Raw genomic sequence first — 14256 nt, forward strand, 5'->3', positions numbered from 1 at the left:
GGACACTAACAACAAACCCTACATCAAACCTGCCGTTTAACTGATGGAGCGCAAAGAGCGATATAAAGTGATATACTGAGAAAAAGTAACCTGGATAATTGCTGCAAATTAAAGTAAATTAAAAAAAACTAATAAAGAACTACATACCCACAGCTGTGTGACCTGGAAGCTGATTGTTTCTCAATATAGCCCTAGTTTGTGATTACCTTACAGTGCTTACATTATCATCCGCGCTGGAAGAGATGGGAGCCTGGGGTGTCTGGTCACTGAAGCTCATTTACATACAAAGGGGAGGTGACAGCCTGTTCACAATGCACAGCACAACTTGTTTACGTAAAGTGCTTGTACACAGAACAGGGTAAAGTCTTGTGTCTCTTTTTTTCATTTTCTTTAATATATCATGCACCTCGCTCGCTTCTTCTCTTTCTCTCATTTGAATTCATCATAAATTACTCAAATTCACTATTGCTTTAGCAGCACGGCACAAGTCGGGGGTAGCCACAGTTTGAAGGGGTCCCCCCACTATTATCTAGAAACGGGACTCAGTTCCACCTAGCTCCTTAGCCTGCAACTGATAATTGTTACTTTGTGCCCCAGCACTGCAGACACAGGCCTCTGAGTGTTTGTTTGTGTGAGTGGCGCAAGAGAGGAACAGAGAACTTGACAAAATTAGCCCTTCTTTTGATTAATACACTGTAAATGTGAAACACATTGGGGCTTAGGGGCTGGATAAAGAATAACGTCAGGAAACAAACGCAAATTAAAAGCACATTTTATTTATACTCTGAAAACTGTTTAAAAATGTAATTTCTAAGTTTCACATTTCTGTTTAAAAATATTTACACTTTCAGTCATTTCCGAGTTTAGTTACAAACTAATAGTGGGAAAAACACATGATGTATAAAAACTGAAACCAAAAAACTTATTTTTACATTATTTTATGTTTCTTGTTTTGTGTTTTTAAAACAGGCCGTCAACCTTTCACGTGAAAATTAGTATAAGGGCCTGACATCACTTCTTGTGATGTCACTACATGTGACGTCACTGTGATTTGCATATGATAATGGGCTCCTTCACTATTTTCCTTACTTGTGCGCTGTTTATTGGCATGACATGGGTCTATAGGTTTTAAAAATAAACATATAAATTCACAGGTGTTCAGTCCATTTCTCTGGTGATGTCACACATTGACATGTATTCGGCTGCTTCTTCTATTTTTAGGTGAGTACAAATAACGTGCAGTTCCCCCTCTTTCCATTTCTCTCTATTTCTCGCCCCTTTCTTTGTCTCTCTCGCTCTCTTTATCTCTCACCGTCTCTATCTTCCACACACTCCTGTTAGCGTTAGCTTCATGAATGTCACTGCTACTTCTGGCATTCATACGACAAATCCTTTAGAACATTGGAGGACAAGGGACAATCAAATGTGGAAGACGAGTTGCTGGGACTGCAACTGATTGTCCAGTTACATATATACTTTTGATGTGGGATTTCGCTATTTCATCACATTCTTCAAACAGAGTCAACTGCTTACAATGGCTCAATTCTGGTAAAAAGTAGAGTTTGGCAAGTCACAAAATGAATAGGGTGAGCCATGTCGGAGAGGAGCCACGGGTCACAGTTAGTTATAAGGCCCGAGGCCCGAGCTGATCCATCAACCGATAACAGAGTGTAAAAGATGCAGAAAACATTACTTAACCCCTTCGGTGCTCATGACGGAACGGTTCCATCATGAGCATCGGTTGGCCTGTGCTCATGACGGAACCGTTCCGTCATGAGTCCATAGGTTCTTTAGAACCTTCAGCACTGCAGCGGAATTCGCGCAGCACTGAAGGCGTTAGAAACAAGGTATATGCTCTTTTATATCTCAAAACAGGTTATTTCTTGAACACCTGTGCTTCACTTTAGTACATCACATATACTGCAGTGGCATTTGTTAATAGTAATATCTACATTTTACCAATGAAGTTTCCCATCTCCAGAGCCCTGACAGCATGCCCACTCTGGGTGTGTTTGGCTTATAGGTTTTATCACTAATCTGACAAGTTAGCTGAAGATATCGTTGTTAGTCCCAGTATTGTTCAGTGTTGCTTTTACAGATGGTGTGGTCAGGTGCGATTGAATGTTTTTCTTTGTATCTCTTCTTCACCAAATAAAAATGAACAATTTTTCTTTTCTTTTAGTCCACATTGTGCTAGCCTGCCACTGTGTATCCTGGTGCATCATGCTGCTTTGCTATGTGTACGGAAGTGAACAATCACTGAAAATAAACACATTTATAATTCTGTAAATACTGTTATCTGTTTTCCTTCTTTACTGCTAGTCCGGTCTTCTATCACCTGGCATTTCAATGTCCCACATAATTTGAATTGAATCTTTTTCCGTAATTCATTCCTCTCACAATAACTGCACTGTTCTGCTATTGTCTTTGTCCTCAGATGGGTCAATATTATTTTTGATGTTCTTAAGTTCTTTCCTGAGTCTCTGTGTTCGCTGATGACTTTGAAGGTGTGATAACGGACTAAAAAGCACTTTGCACATTCACAGCACTTCAATGGTTTTTCTCCTGTGTGTGTTCGCTGATGAATCCTTAATGCTGACGAGTCGCGAAAACTACTGTCACATTCACTACAATGATAGGGTTTTTCCCCTGTGTGTTCGCTGATGTGTTTGGATGCTTGATAAGTGACTAAAGCTCTTCCCACATTCACTGCAGTTGAATGGTTTTTCCCCTGTGTGTGTTCGCTGATGTCTTAGTAGCCCTGATAATTGACTAAAGCTCTTTAGACATTAATTGCACTTGAATGGTTTTTCTCCTGCGTGAGTTTGGTGATGATACCTTAATGCTGAAGAGCTGCGAAAACTACTGTCACATTCACTACAATGATAGGGTTTTTCCCCTGTGTGTGTTCGCTGATGATACCTTAATGCTGAAGAGCTGCGAAAACTACTGTCACATTCACTACAATGATAGGGTTTTTCCCCTGTGTGTGTTCGCTGATGATACCTTAATGCTGAAGAGCTGCGAAAACTACTGTCACATTCACTACAATTATAGGGTTTTTCCCCTGTGTGTGTTCGCTGATGACTTTGTAGATGTGACAATCGGCTAAAGCTCTTTGGACATTCACTGCACTTTAATGTTTCTTTTCCTGTGTGAGTTTGCTGATGATGCCATAGTGCTGAAGAGCCATGAAAACTACTGTCACATTCACTACAATGATAGGGTTTCTCCCCTGTGTGTGTTCGCTGATGTGTAGGAAGGTTTGATAAGTGACTAAAGCTCTTCCCACATTCACTGTACTTGAATGGTTTTTCTCCTGTGTGAGTTCGCTGATGATTCCTTAATGCTGAAGAGTCTCGAAAACTACTGTCACATTCACTACAATGATAGGGTTTCTCCCCTGTGTGTGTTCGCTGATGAATTTGTAGCACTGATAATCGACTAAAGCTCTTCCCACATTCACTGCAGTTGAATGGTTTTTCCCCTGTGTGTGTTCGCTGATGTCTTTGTAGCACTGATAATCGACTAAAGCTCTTCCCACATTCACTGCAGTTGAATGGTTTTTCCCCTGTGTGTGTTCGCTGATGTCTTTGTAGCACTGATAATCGACTAAAGCTCTTCCCACATTCACTGCAGTTGAATGGTTTTTCTCCTGTGTGAGTTCGCTCATGACACCTTAATGCTGCAGAGCTGCGAAAACTACTGTCACATTCACTACAATGATAGGGTTTTTCTCCTGTGTGTGTTCGCTGATGACTTTTTAGGTTTGATAACCAACTAAAATACTTTGCACATTCACTGCACTTGAATGGTTTTTCTTCAGTGTGTGTTCGCTGATGAATCCTTAATGCTGACGAGTCACTAAAACTACTGTCACATTCACTACAATGATAGGGTTTTTCCCCCGTGTGTGTTTGCTGATGACTTTGTAGCTTTGATAATCGACTAAAGCTCTTCACACATTCACTGCATTTAAATGACTTTTCCCTTGTGTGTGTTTGATTATGTCTTTGAAGGTGTGATAACTGACTAAAGCACTTTACACATTCACTGCACTTGAATGGTTTTTGTCCTGTGTATGTGTGCTGATTAAGCTTGAGTAGTGATGACAACCTAAAGCTCTTGCTGCATGTGTATGATTCTTTTTTCTTGGTTAGACTCTGTGGGTCAGGTATAAATTTATCTACATCCCTTGACTGTATTTCCTGATGGGCCAACATTGCTGTTAAAGCACTTGTGATTTCTCACACACTTTAAATGTGTGCAGTATTTTGCACGTTTGATTTCTGTTTTAACAATAAAATACAATAGCCACCAAATATTTGCCACACTCCTAATATGTAGAAGGTGTCTTTGTAGGGTATTGTGCCTTTAGATTAGATTATGGGTGTGGACGCTTGCAGGTAAAGATGTATCTTCCTTCTGGCCGGTGCAAATTGGGACAGTCTGTTGTATTGTAGATAGAAGAACTCCTCTTTCCATTACCCGTCAGTTGTCTGGCTCCGCTCTGTTGTGCTTTTCGCTTGTTACTGTGGTTTGGCCAGAAAGAGTTTACAATTCACCTAGAGCACGGAATGATGGCTTGTCTTCATTTTAGAAAATAGAGCACTGCGGTAATCACATCATACCGATACATTGATCAAAGTTAGTATTTGACACTTGTTTATTCAGGAGGTGGTTTGTTATTGTTGTTGCCTTAATTTTCCTAAGGTCATTTCTTTGTCTCGTGGCGTGGAGGTGCACAGCTCAGACTCTTACAATCACTGAACTGCCCTTGATGCTTCATCCGGGATCTGTCAGTTTGTGTGCAGGTTCCTCTGTCGCCGACTGCGCTGATGTTTTCCTGAATACTGTAGCTCAATATTTCTGCTATTATTGAAGATTTACAGCATCCGCTTCATTATTGATGGTCAATTCATACTTTCAAGGCTTGTTTTCTGTTGGATGTAAAGATATTTAAAATTACTAAATTGAAACAAAATGGAATGAGAATTCACAATATTTAACTGGTTGTAAAAGACATTTCAGGGGAGATTTACCAAATCTCCACGCAATGCAGCGCAGGCCTCCCCTTGGGAGGCTGCGCTGCGTGACTGGGAGGGAGCAGGAGAGCACCATATTTTCAAAGATATGGCTCTCTCCTTCCCTTTCCCTTGCGTCGGCACAGATTACAGCAGCCCTGCGCCATGCACACACCTTAGCACCAGAGCGCTAGGGTGTGTGTGTGTGAGCCCAGCATAGGTTTTGTACAGAAAGGACACCCTTCCTGTACAAAATACTATGCCTCGACACGAGGGAAACCTTTTCCCACTTTGTATGCATGTTGCACAGTGGACCACGCATGCAAAGTCGGAAAAGGAAGGAGAAATTAAAGCATTTCTCCTTCCAAGCGCCTAGTTTAAAAGGGTGCAGTTTTTTCATGCTAAACCCAATCTACTGTATTTGGTAAATTGGGTTTAGCGTGAGAAACAATAGGTGGCTGCATGGGAACGCCCATGCCCCACCATTGGCAGGCCCCATGGTGCAAAGTAACGCGAAGCAGTGCAATGCGATGCTTCACATTACTTTAACGTTATTTGCTGGAAAGAAAATTAGGAAAAAAAGATTTTGCACTGTTTTGTGCCACTTTTGTGACGCAAACACGACGCAAAATCTTAGTAAATCGCCCCCTTCTTCTTTACTGCCTTTGAATCTTAGTAGGGAATATTTCATCATACACAAATATTTAACTAAAAGTTCTGGTGATCAGGTGACATCTTATTAATGTCTGAAAACGAGGTGATTTAACAGTGTTCACAGAGTAACTTAGCAAAGTAAGGGTGCTCGAAGGTCCCAAGTGTTTAAGGTTTTGCTTAAGATAGATGCATACGGTCAAGATTTCATTCAAACAACAATAGAGTTTAGAAAAAGAGATGGATCAGGAGGGGCTGCAAAATTTCCAGTAACTCTTTACGAAGTATACAACGAAAGTAACTCCATTCACACACTTCTCATTTCTTTCCTATTCACTTAAGATCATCTCAAATACCAACTCCTGTCTTTACCTTGCTGTTCATAGGTCACCTTTGACACTTTCAACAGCTCCTTGGTTCAAGCATTTTTGGTTTCGTCTAACCTGGACGAGTGGAACATTATTGTGGTTTGTCGGGGTTTCCTATTGCCATAACATCTGTCCATCTCCCTGAAACTAGTGCAGCTTACAGCACCCGGTTCTGGCCCTGAAAGACAACTTTAAAAAGCTAGTCATTAGTTTTTTCAAAAGTTCTGTAAGATGCAGCTCCTTCGGGGGGTTTTGTGTAAAACAGAGCGAGGGGTTTACTGTAAGGCCCATACTTTATCAACGTTATCAGTCATTTAGTACTTATAGAGAATCCATCACAACCACTAATTTACCTGACATATCCCCGCATCAGATGTGTGCATATTACTCTTTTTTCCCCCTTTTCCACCATTACATGGCATCTGGCATGATATTGTCCGTTTGGGGTTCAGGATGCCACTTTGTGACTGGATCGGCATTTGGCAGAGCGGGAGGAGTTGTCAGTTATCCACAGGTGATTCGACATTTCTACCTTTCCATATTTCTCATATTCAAGTTTACTAATTTCTTGTCCTGCGAACCCCCTACTGCCCTCTGACTGCGCACTCACTCTGTGGGACTCATAACCCACCGAGACCAGGAAGACCGTCACCCAGGCACTCTTCACCAGCCGACTGGACTACGGGAACACCCTCTACGCCGGAACCACAGCCAAACTGCAGAAAAGACTCCAACGCATCCAGAACGCCTCCGCATGACTCGTCCTGAACATCCCTCGACACAGCCACATCTCCGGCCACCTGAGAGACCTGCACTGGCTCCCCATCAGCAAGAGGATCACGTTCAGGCTCCTCACCCACGCACACAAGGCTCTCCACGACCTGGGCCCCAAGTACCTCAACGACCACCTGACCTTCTACAAGCCCACCCGCCAGCTACGATCGACCAGCCTTGCCCTCGCCGCCGTACCACGCATCCACAGAGCCACCGCCGGAGAAAGATCCTTGTTGGACCCGGCCTCGTGGCGTGGTCCTACCCCTCCCGCCTGGCGGGCCCAGAACAACATCGGGCCTCCGTCGAGCCCCGGTCGCCCCGTAGCATGACCCTACACGGACTACCGACAAGAGCCGCCCCCCTGACAACCCACGGCTTTTCCCCCCTTGAACACGGCGAATCCTGCACGCCCCATCGCTGCCGGTCCGGCGCCCACGCCAGACCCCCATTCCAGGCCCGACTCCATCTTGGGCCCACCACGTCCCGAGCACATGGCCTCGGGCCGACCCCGGCCAAGGCCCCAGTGAAGCCCCGACATCGAGGCACCAAGATCCTCCCAGGTGGTAGAGTGGCCACTCCACGACTTCAAGAGGATGGGAGTTTCGATGGCCCTCCATCGGTCCCCGGACGCCTGGTATCGATCGCCCTCCGGCCTCCCTGGGCGCTGGCTCCACCCCCCTGCTGGGTGTCTGGACACCATCATCCCGGCCCCTCTGACCCCCAGGCGGGAGGGTCTGGGCATCAAAGGACTCCGGTCCTATATCTGGGCTAGCCCTGGAGTATGACGGCAGTTGTATCCTGGAGTCGAGAGCCATGCTGACGCTGTCGCGGCTGACCCTGTGAAGAACTCATTACTCCGTAACGGAACCATCTTGAGAACCTGCTGGCGCTGCCGCGGTCCATCGTAGCTGAACCATCTTGGGAACCTGCTGGCGCTGCCGCGGTCCATCGTACCTGAACCATCTGGGGAGCCTGCTGGCGCTGCCGCGGTCCATCGTAGCTGAATCATCTTGAGAACCTGCGGGCGCTGCCGCGGTCCATCTTAGTTGAACCATCTTGGGAACCTGCTGGCGCTGCAGCGGTCCATCGTACCTGAACCATCTGGGAAGCCTGCTGGCGCTGCCGCGGTCCATCTTAGCTGAACTATCGTTGGAGCCTGCTGGCGCTGCCACGGCCCGTCCTCGCCGAACCTGCCTCGAGTCCTGCTGACCCTGCCGCGGCTCGACCCCTCGGAACCCCCCAGCTCAAGGATTGAGAGCTGTGTGCAGGGTATCCCTTCGCCCCCCAAGTACTGAGACTGTCCCGCTACCCTATCCCCTGTTTACGAGACTTTACGGATCCCTCGGTCCGCCTGTAAATACTACCGAAACTATTCAACCTTTTTTCTTGATAAAGCCTAAAAACGTATCCTTGTGTGGTGTCCATTTGTAGTGGTGTGATCACTCTTCTGTACGATTATAGGAGAGGGTCCTCACACCGGAGGCCTCTCGACAACGCTCGGCCACTTCCGAGACGGAGGGGTGGACCTAGGGGTGGTCAGTCAGACATCTTCTGCCTCCCCCGGGAACACCTTTCTAACATTGGTGGCAGGCGGTGCGATCCGAGCCCACGCAAATCGTACAGAGAGTGATTTGCCCGCTACCAAGAAAAACGCACTGCGACCATGACTACTCAAGAAACCAGACCGACTGCAGAATTCCGGAAAGAGAAAATGGAAGAGTACAGTCATAAAGAATTGAAACGATTCTGCAAAGACCTGGGCATCGCTACCACTGGCCTAAGCACAAAAGAAGACTTTAAATCGGCCCTGCAAGCCTGGGTGGAAGCCGGAGACATGCCACCCCAGAACGAAGATAACCCGGGCCCGAACGGACACCCGGACACCGACGCGCCTCCAGCGGGGGAAAGACCCGCAAACCTAGACGCGGGCCTCTCCCACGAAGATGCCCGAGAACGAGAAGGAAACCGGCTCCACGAATTGGAGCTCGCCCGACTCCGGCTAGACGGAGAACTACAGCTGGCGGAAAGGAAAATAGCCCTCGAGCAGCTACGGCTGGAAGGAGACCTGGAGGAGAAACGAAGACAAAGAGACCTCGAGGAAAAGAAACTCATGCTCGAACATGAGTGTGGCTTAAAGGAACTAGAAATCAAGGCCAAAACGAATGATGCCAGCACCTCCGGGGGCAAGACCTCGCCCCCTCCGGTGGACACAAAGGTGCACATACCCAAGGATGTCGTCAAGGAGTACTATAAGAACGACGACATCCAACAGTGGTTCAAAGCGTATGAGGTAGCCATGACCGCCCATAGAGTACCCCTCAAGGACTGGGGCGCCGGCCTGTGGGGGAAGTTCGTTAACGAAGGGAAGGACGCCCTACTAGAGCTTCCCGATGCCGAGATGACCTCCTACGAACACATGAAAACCGCCCTCCTCACTCGCTACGGACTTACCCCCAAAATGTACCGGCAGCGATTCCGAGACTGTAAAAGAATCCCCGGTACTACCTGGGTGGAGTACGTGAACTTCTATAGCAGAGCCTTCGAGGGCTGGATCAAAGGCAGTCAGGTCACCACCTACCAGCAGTTGGTCGACCTTATTATATGGGAGCATCTTTCCAATAACTGCTTCATCGAACTCCGGCACCATCTCCTCGACAGCAAACTGACTGAGCCATGAAAACTCGCTGTCGAAGCTGATAGATGGTAGAACACCTGAGTCCCCCGGAGCCCGAGGGGAGACTACGGCCGGGGATCCCCAGGGATCCCCGGGGAACCACCGACCCAAGGCGGCGGAGGAGGCCAGAGCAGGGGCCGAGACGCCCCCACGGGGTCCTCGCCTATCTCCACTTCGCCAGCCCTGGGCCGAAGGGGGGCCCCTCCAGCCGGACCGGGGCCCGGCCCAAACGTTACTTGCCACAGATGCCAGCGTCCAGGTCACTATGCTAACGATCCTCTCTGCCCAATGAACCAGCGACCCGGCACCACCGGTCCTCCCAACTGCCAGATCACTGCTGCCGCCCTGGGTGAAGAGAGAGGCGAGGAGGAGGACGACGACCCCGAACAGGCCGAGTGGGAGCCCGCCGCTATGATCTTGGCATGCCTGGGCGAACGAGACATGATCCCCCGAGATCCAATCCCAGGCAACACCCAGAAGTACCGCCAATGGGTCACCATTAATGGACGCTGGGCCGAGGCCCTCCGTGACACTGGGGCCAGCGTGACGGCGGTCCGCTGCCACTTGGTGACCCCTGAACAAATACTACCCATCGTCCGGTGCCCAGTACGGACGGCGGACAACTCCGAGAGCTTGTGCCAGATGGCACGTATCCCCTTCGAATGGGGAGGGGTGTCGGGCCTGCTGAAGGTGACCGTCCGAGACGACGCCCCCGTGGACTGCCTCCTCGGAAACTACCTGGAAAGTTCCCCCTGGGCCCACGTCGAGCGAAGAGAGCATCTGGGGATGCTAGGACTTCCCGAGTGGGTCTGCGCGACTACTCGATCCATGACCGGCCGAGCCTCCGCCCCGAACGAAGCCACCCCGCCTGAAGTACCAGAGTGGCCCGCACCTCCGCCGCCCGCCGTCCCCGAGGACGCCGGCCCTGTAGTCGAGCCCCAGGGGCCCAACCACGAAGACCTCACCGAGCTCGGCCACCTCCCCGAACTAGCCCAATGGCGCCAAGAAGGTGGCCCCATCCGCGAGCAGTTCTGCCAAGAGCAGAAAACCTGTCCCTCCCTCGAGTGAATCCGACAACAAGCCGCCACACAAGCCGCCAGAGACCCCTCGGGGTCCCACTGGGTCTATTGGGACCAAGACCTCCTCTACAGCGAGCAAAAGATTGCCGAACTGGGAGCCAGCCGAGTGCTGGTCGTCCCCCTCAGATTCAGAGACTTCCTCTTGAACTTGGCACATGACGTGCCTCTCGCCGGGCACCTAGGGCAGGACAAGACCTACAGCCGCCTAGTGACCCATTTCTACTGGCCGAAGATGCGCAACGATGTAAGCAACCACTGCAGAACCTGTCCGACCTGTCAAGCTAGCGGGAAGAGCGGGGGGAAAGTCAAAGCCCGCTCCAACCGTTCCCCGTGGTAACCACCCCCTTCGAGCGAGTGGGGATCGACATAGTGGGGCCCTTGGACCCCCGTACCTCTCAAGGACACCGCTTCATCCTCGTCCTGGTGGACCATGCCACCCGCTATCCCGAAGCTATCCCCCTCAGAACCATCACGGCCCCCGTGGTGGGCCGAGCGCTCATGGGGATCTTCTCCAGGGTCGGTTTCCCCCGAGAGGTCGTGAGTGATCGAGGCACCAACTTTATATCGAAATATATGCGGTCCCTGTGGCAACAATGCGGGTCACGTACAAGTTCACCACCCTGTATCACCCCCAAGGGAATGGGCTTGTCGAGCAGTTTAACCGAACACTCAAGGGGATGATCCAGGGCCTAGAAGAGCCACTACGACGCAAATGGGACGTCCTACTGCCCTGCCTCCTGTTTGCCTATCAGGAGGTGCCCCAGAAGTCCCTGGGGTTCAGCCCCTTTGAACTCTTGTACTCCCTGTCCGAGGTCCCCTCAGCCTGGTCAAAGAAGGCTGGGAGACGGCTGCCCGAGATACCCCACCGGATGTCTACCGGTACCTCCTGACCCTCCGCAACCAGACTCGGAAGTTCCGGGAACTGGCCGAGACCAACCTGGAGGCCAGTCAGGAGGAGATGAAACGCTGGTATTACCAGAACGCCTCATCCATCGAGTTCGAGCCGGGCCAACAGGTCTGGGTCATGTCCCCGGTCTAACCTTGTGCCCTCCAGGACAAATGGACGGGCCCTTCAAGGTGGTGGAGCGCAAGAGCCCCGTCACTTACTTGGTGGACATGGAGTGCCCCCGAAACCCCCTCCGGGTTCTACACGCCAACCGGCTCAAGCCTCACTTTGCCCGCACGGAACTGAGCCTGCTGCTAGCTACAGACGACGGGGCAGAAGACGACTCGGAGGCCCTACCAGATCTCCTGAGCACCACCGAGAAGGACGGCTCCGTCGAAGGGGTCAGAATCTCCCCGACCCTAACCCCAGAGCAGCACCAAGACTGCCGGAAGCTGCTGGGGCAATTTGCAGACCTATTTTCCCTGACACCCGGGGTCACACAGTGGTGTGTCCACGATGTCGACACCGGGGACAGCCCGCCCGGGCCTACAGAGTTCCCGACCGAGTTCAAGCCTGCATTCAGTCTGAAGTGGCGAAGATGTTAGCCCTGGGGGTAGTCGAACCCTCCAACAGTCCCTGGGCCAGTCCCGTTGTCCTGGTCCCTAAAGCCGCCGCACCCGGTACGCCCCCTGAGCTCCGGTTTTGTGTCGACTACCGGGGATTAAATGCCGTCACCAGAACCGACGCCCATCCCATCCCACGGCCAGATGAACTGATCGATTGCCTGGGGGCCGCCAAGTATCTCAGCACCTTCGACCTCACGGCCGGGTATTGGCAGATCGGCCTCACCCCTGGTGCCCAGGAGCGATCTGCCTTCTCGACCCCCGACGGCCACTTCCACTTCAAGGTGATGCCCTTCGGCATGAAAAACGCCCCGGCTACCTTCCAGAGGCGAGTGAACAGAGTGCTGGCGGGGCTGGAGGAGTTCAGTGCCGCCTTGTGGTAAATAAATAAATAATACCCTATTTTTTACATGTATAAATGAATAACAGATAGCTCAATAAATAAGAGTCAAAATTCGAGGTAGTAGGAGTTTTGCAGGTTTATTACAGCATAAAGGATAGGATCAGGACAACCTGCACAGGAATAGGATGGCAACCCTGGCAGCGCTGCCGTAGTCAGGGTCTCTAACAGGATCAGGACTGGGGTAGGCTAGGCTACTTTTTAATAACAATACATGAGCATATATACATAACGCAAACACATAGCATTACATTGCAGTAGGCGTAACGGTGGGTGGAGCAAGAGGCGTGACGCGAAACAGTCGCGAAAGATAAGGGTATAAGTGGGTGTAACTTAGACATGTGATGCAAACGTAACAGAATATGTCATGAATGGGCGGAAACATTGGAGGGGGCTACCTAAGGAGCCGGGACCTCTAACCTGGTGGTGCGCGCAAACTGACAATGACGTGTTACTAGGAGAAGCTGGGGGCTATGAACTCTGTGCTAGGAGTAGAGACTAAAGTCTGGAGAGTCAGGGCGACATGTACCTAAGCAGCATCTAGTATCTGATGTTTAGAGAACATGTTGATATAAACTAGAAGTCACGAGGGGAAAGGCTAACAGACTCTAAGACTGAGGCATGCATTATTCTACATGTAGTGCGTGATGAAGAATATGAAATGACCATTAAATCCAATATTTCTCTTACATGGAGCCGCATAGGCTAGACAATGACGGAAACTATTGATGCAGTTCAGTAGCTTAGGAATGCAGAGAAGGAGGACTGAACTGATAACTGGACTCATAACATAGTCTTGGCAGGCTCAGAGGCTGAGCCAGGCTACACCGCGTACTGCGAGGCAGGAAGTAAGTGAAAGGTCGAGGATACAGGTGGGGGCTGGATCGCTCCTCAGCGAGGGTTCAGGAGACAGGAGCTGAATCTGATGTCCGGGCCCTTTTGAGGCCTGGAAACGGGGACTTTATAATGAAATAACGTGCACACAGAGAATCGTGGCAACGTAGCTTTACATAGGCCTAATATTCGTAGTATTCACGAGGACTGGAAGCTGACATACTAGAGGTGGACACAACTATAATTGCGTCTTTATTCAAACATAGGGAATACATATGCATATTAATCATGCACACATAACATATGACGGATGACACGTAGGGACACAGAACATGACAAAATTTACTTTTCCACATTCCCTCCTTGTCACTACGTCTCCATCAGGAAACATCAATATTCATGATACCATCTATCATTTCATACAGTATCATTTGCTCGTCTCGAATTGTCTTGGAACGGGATTTAGAAAGAGACTTGGGACTAGGAGTTATACTAGAAATACAGGATGTAGCACACATGCCGCAAATCGCAGGGCCACATTGTATACAGAGGCAGCAGCTGAATATGATCGCTACTGCAATACCTAGAAAGGACAAGACTTTCCATCCCCAGGCGGAAATTATATTCCAGAACCAACCGGACCATGTCCAGGTGCCTGGATTTTGGTGGATCAGATGGGCAATTTTATGAAGTCTGGTTATAGCCGAATAGACAGACGGCGCGTTATTTGGAATGAAAATGCAGCAACTAGATCCGATGACTCTACAGGCCCCGCCCCTATCGGCCAGTATGACGTCAAGGACGAGACGATTCTGGAGCACGACAATTCTCATAAAAGATTGCTCTTCGGTTAAGTTACCTAGAGCGGAGGCAGTCTCATCTACTACAGCTTCAAGGGTTCTTGTTAACCTACGGATTAGCTTACTATTTACAACTGTACCTA

At 49.6% G+C, this 14256-nt stretch overlaps 1 pseudogene across 1 annotated transcript in view; it reads right to left on the reverse strand.

Moving 5' to 3' along the window:
* Window positions 1–756: 756 nt before the first annotated feature.
* The window catches only part of LOC144805661 (uncharacterized), a 115384-nt pseudogene continuing 101884 nt past the window's right edge, over window positions 757–14256 (reverse strand). The window contains exon 4 of the transcript XR_013605571.1: window positions 757–4940. The product of XR_013605571.1 is annotated as an uncharacterized LOC144805661 (transcript). The remainder of the gene's footprint in view (window positions 4941–14256) is intronic.

Source organism: Lissotriton helveticus, assembly GCF_964261635.1.
Source record: "Lissotriton helveticus chromosome 1_1 unlocalized genomic scaffold, aLisHel1.1 SUPER_1_unloc_18, whole genome shotgun sequence".
Lineage (NCBI taxonomy): Eukaryota > Metazoa > Chordata > Amphibia > Caudata > Salamandridae > Lissotriton > Lissotriton helveticus.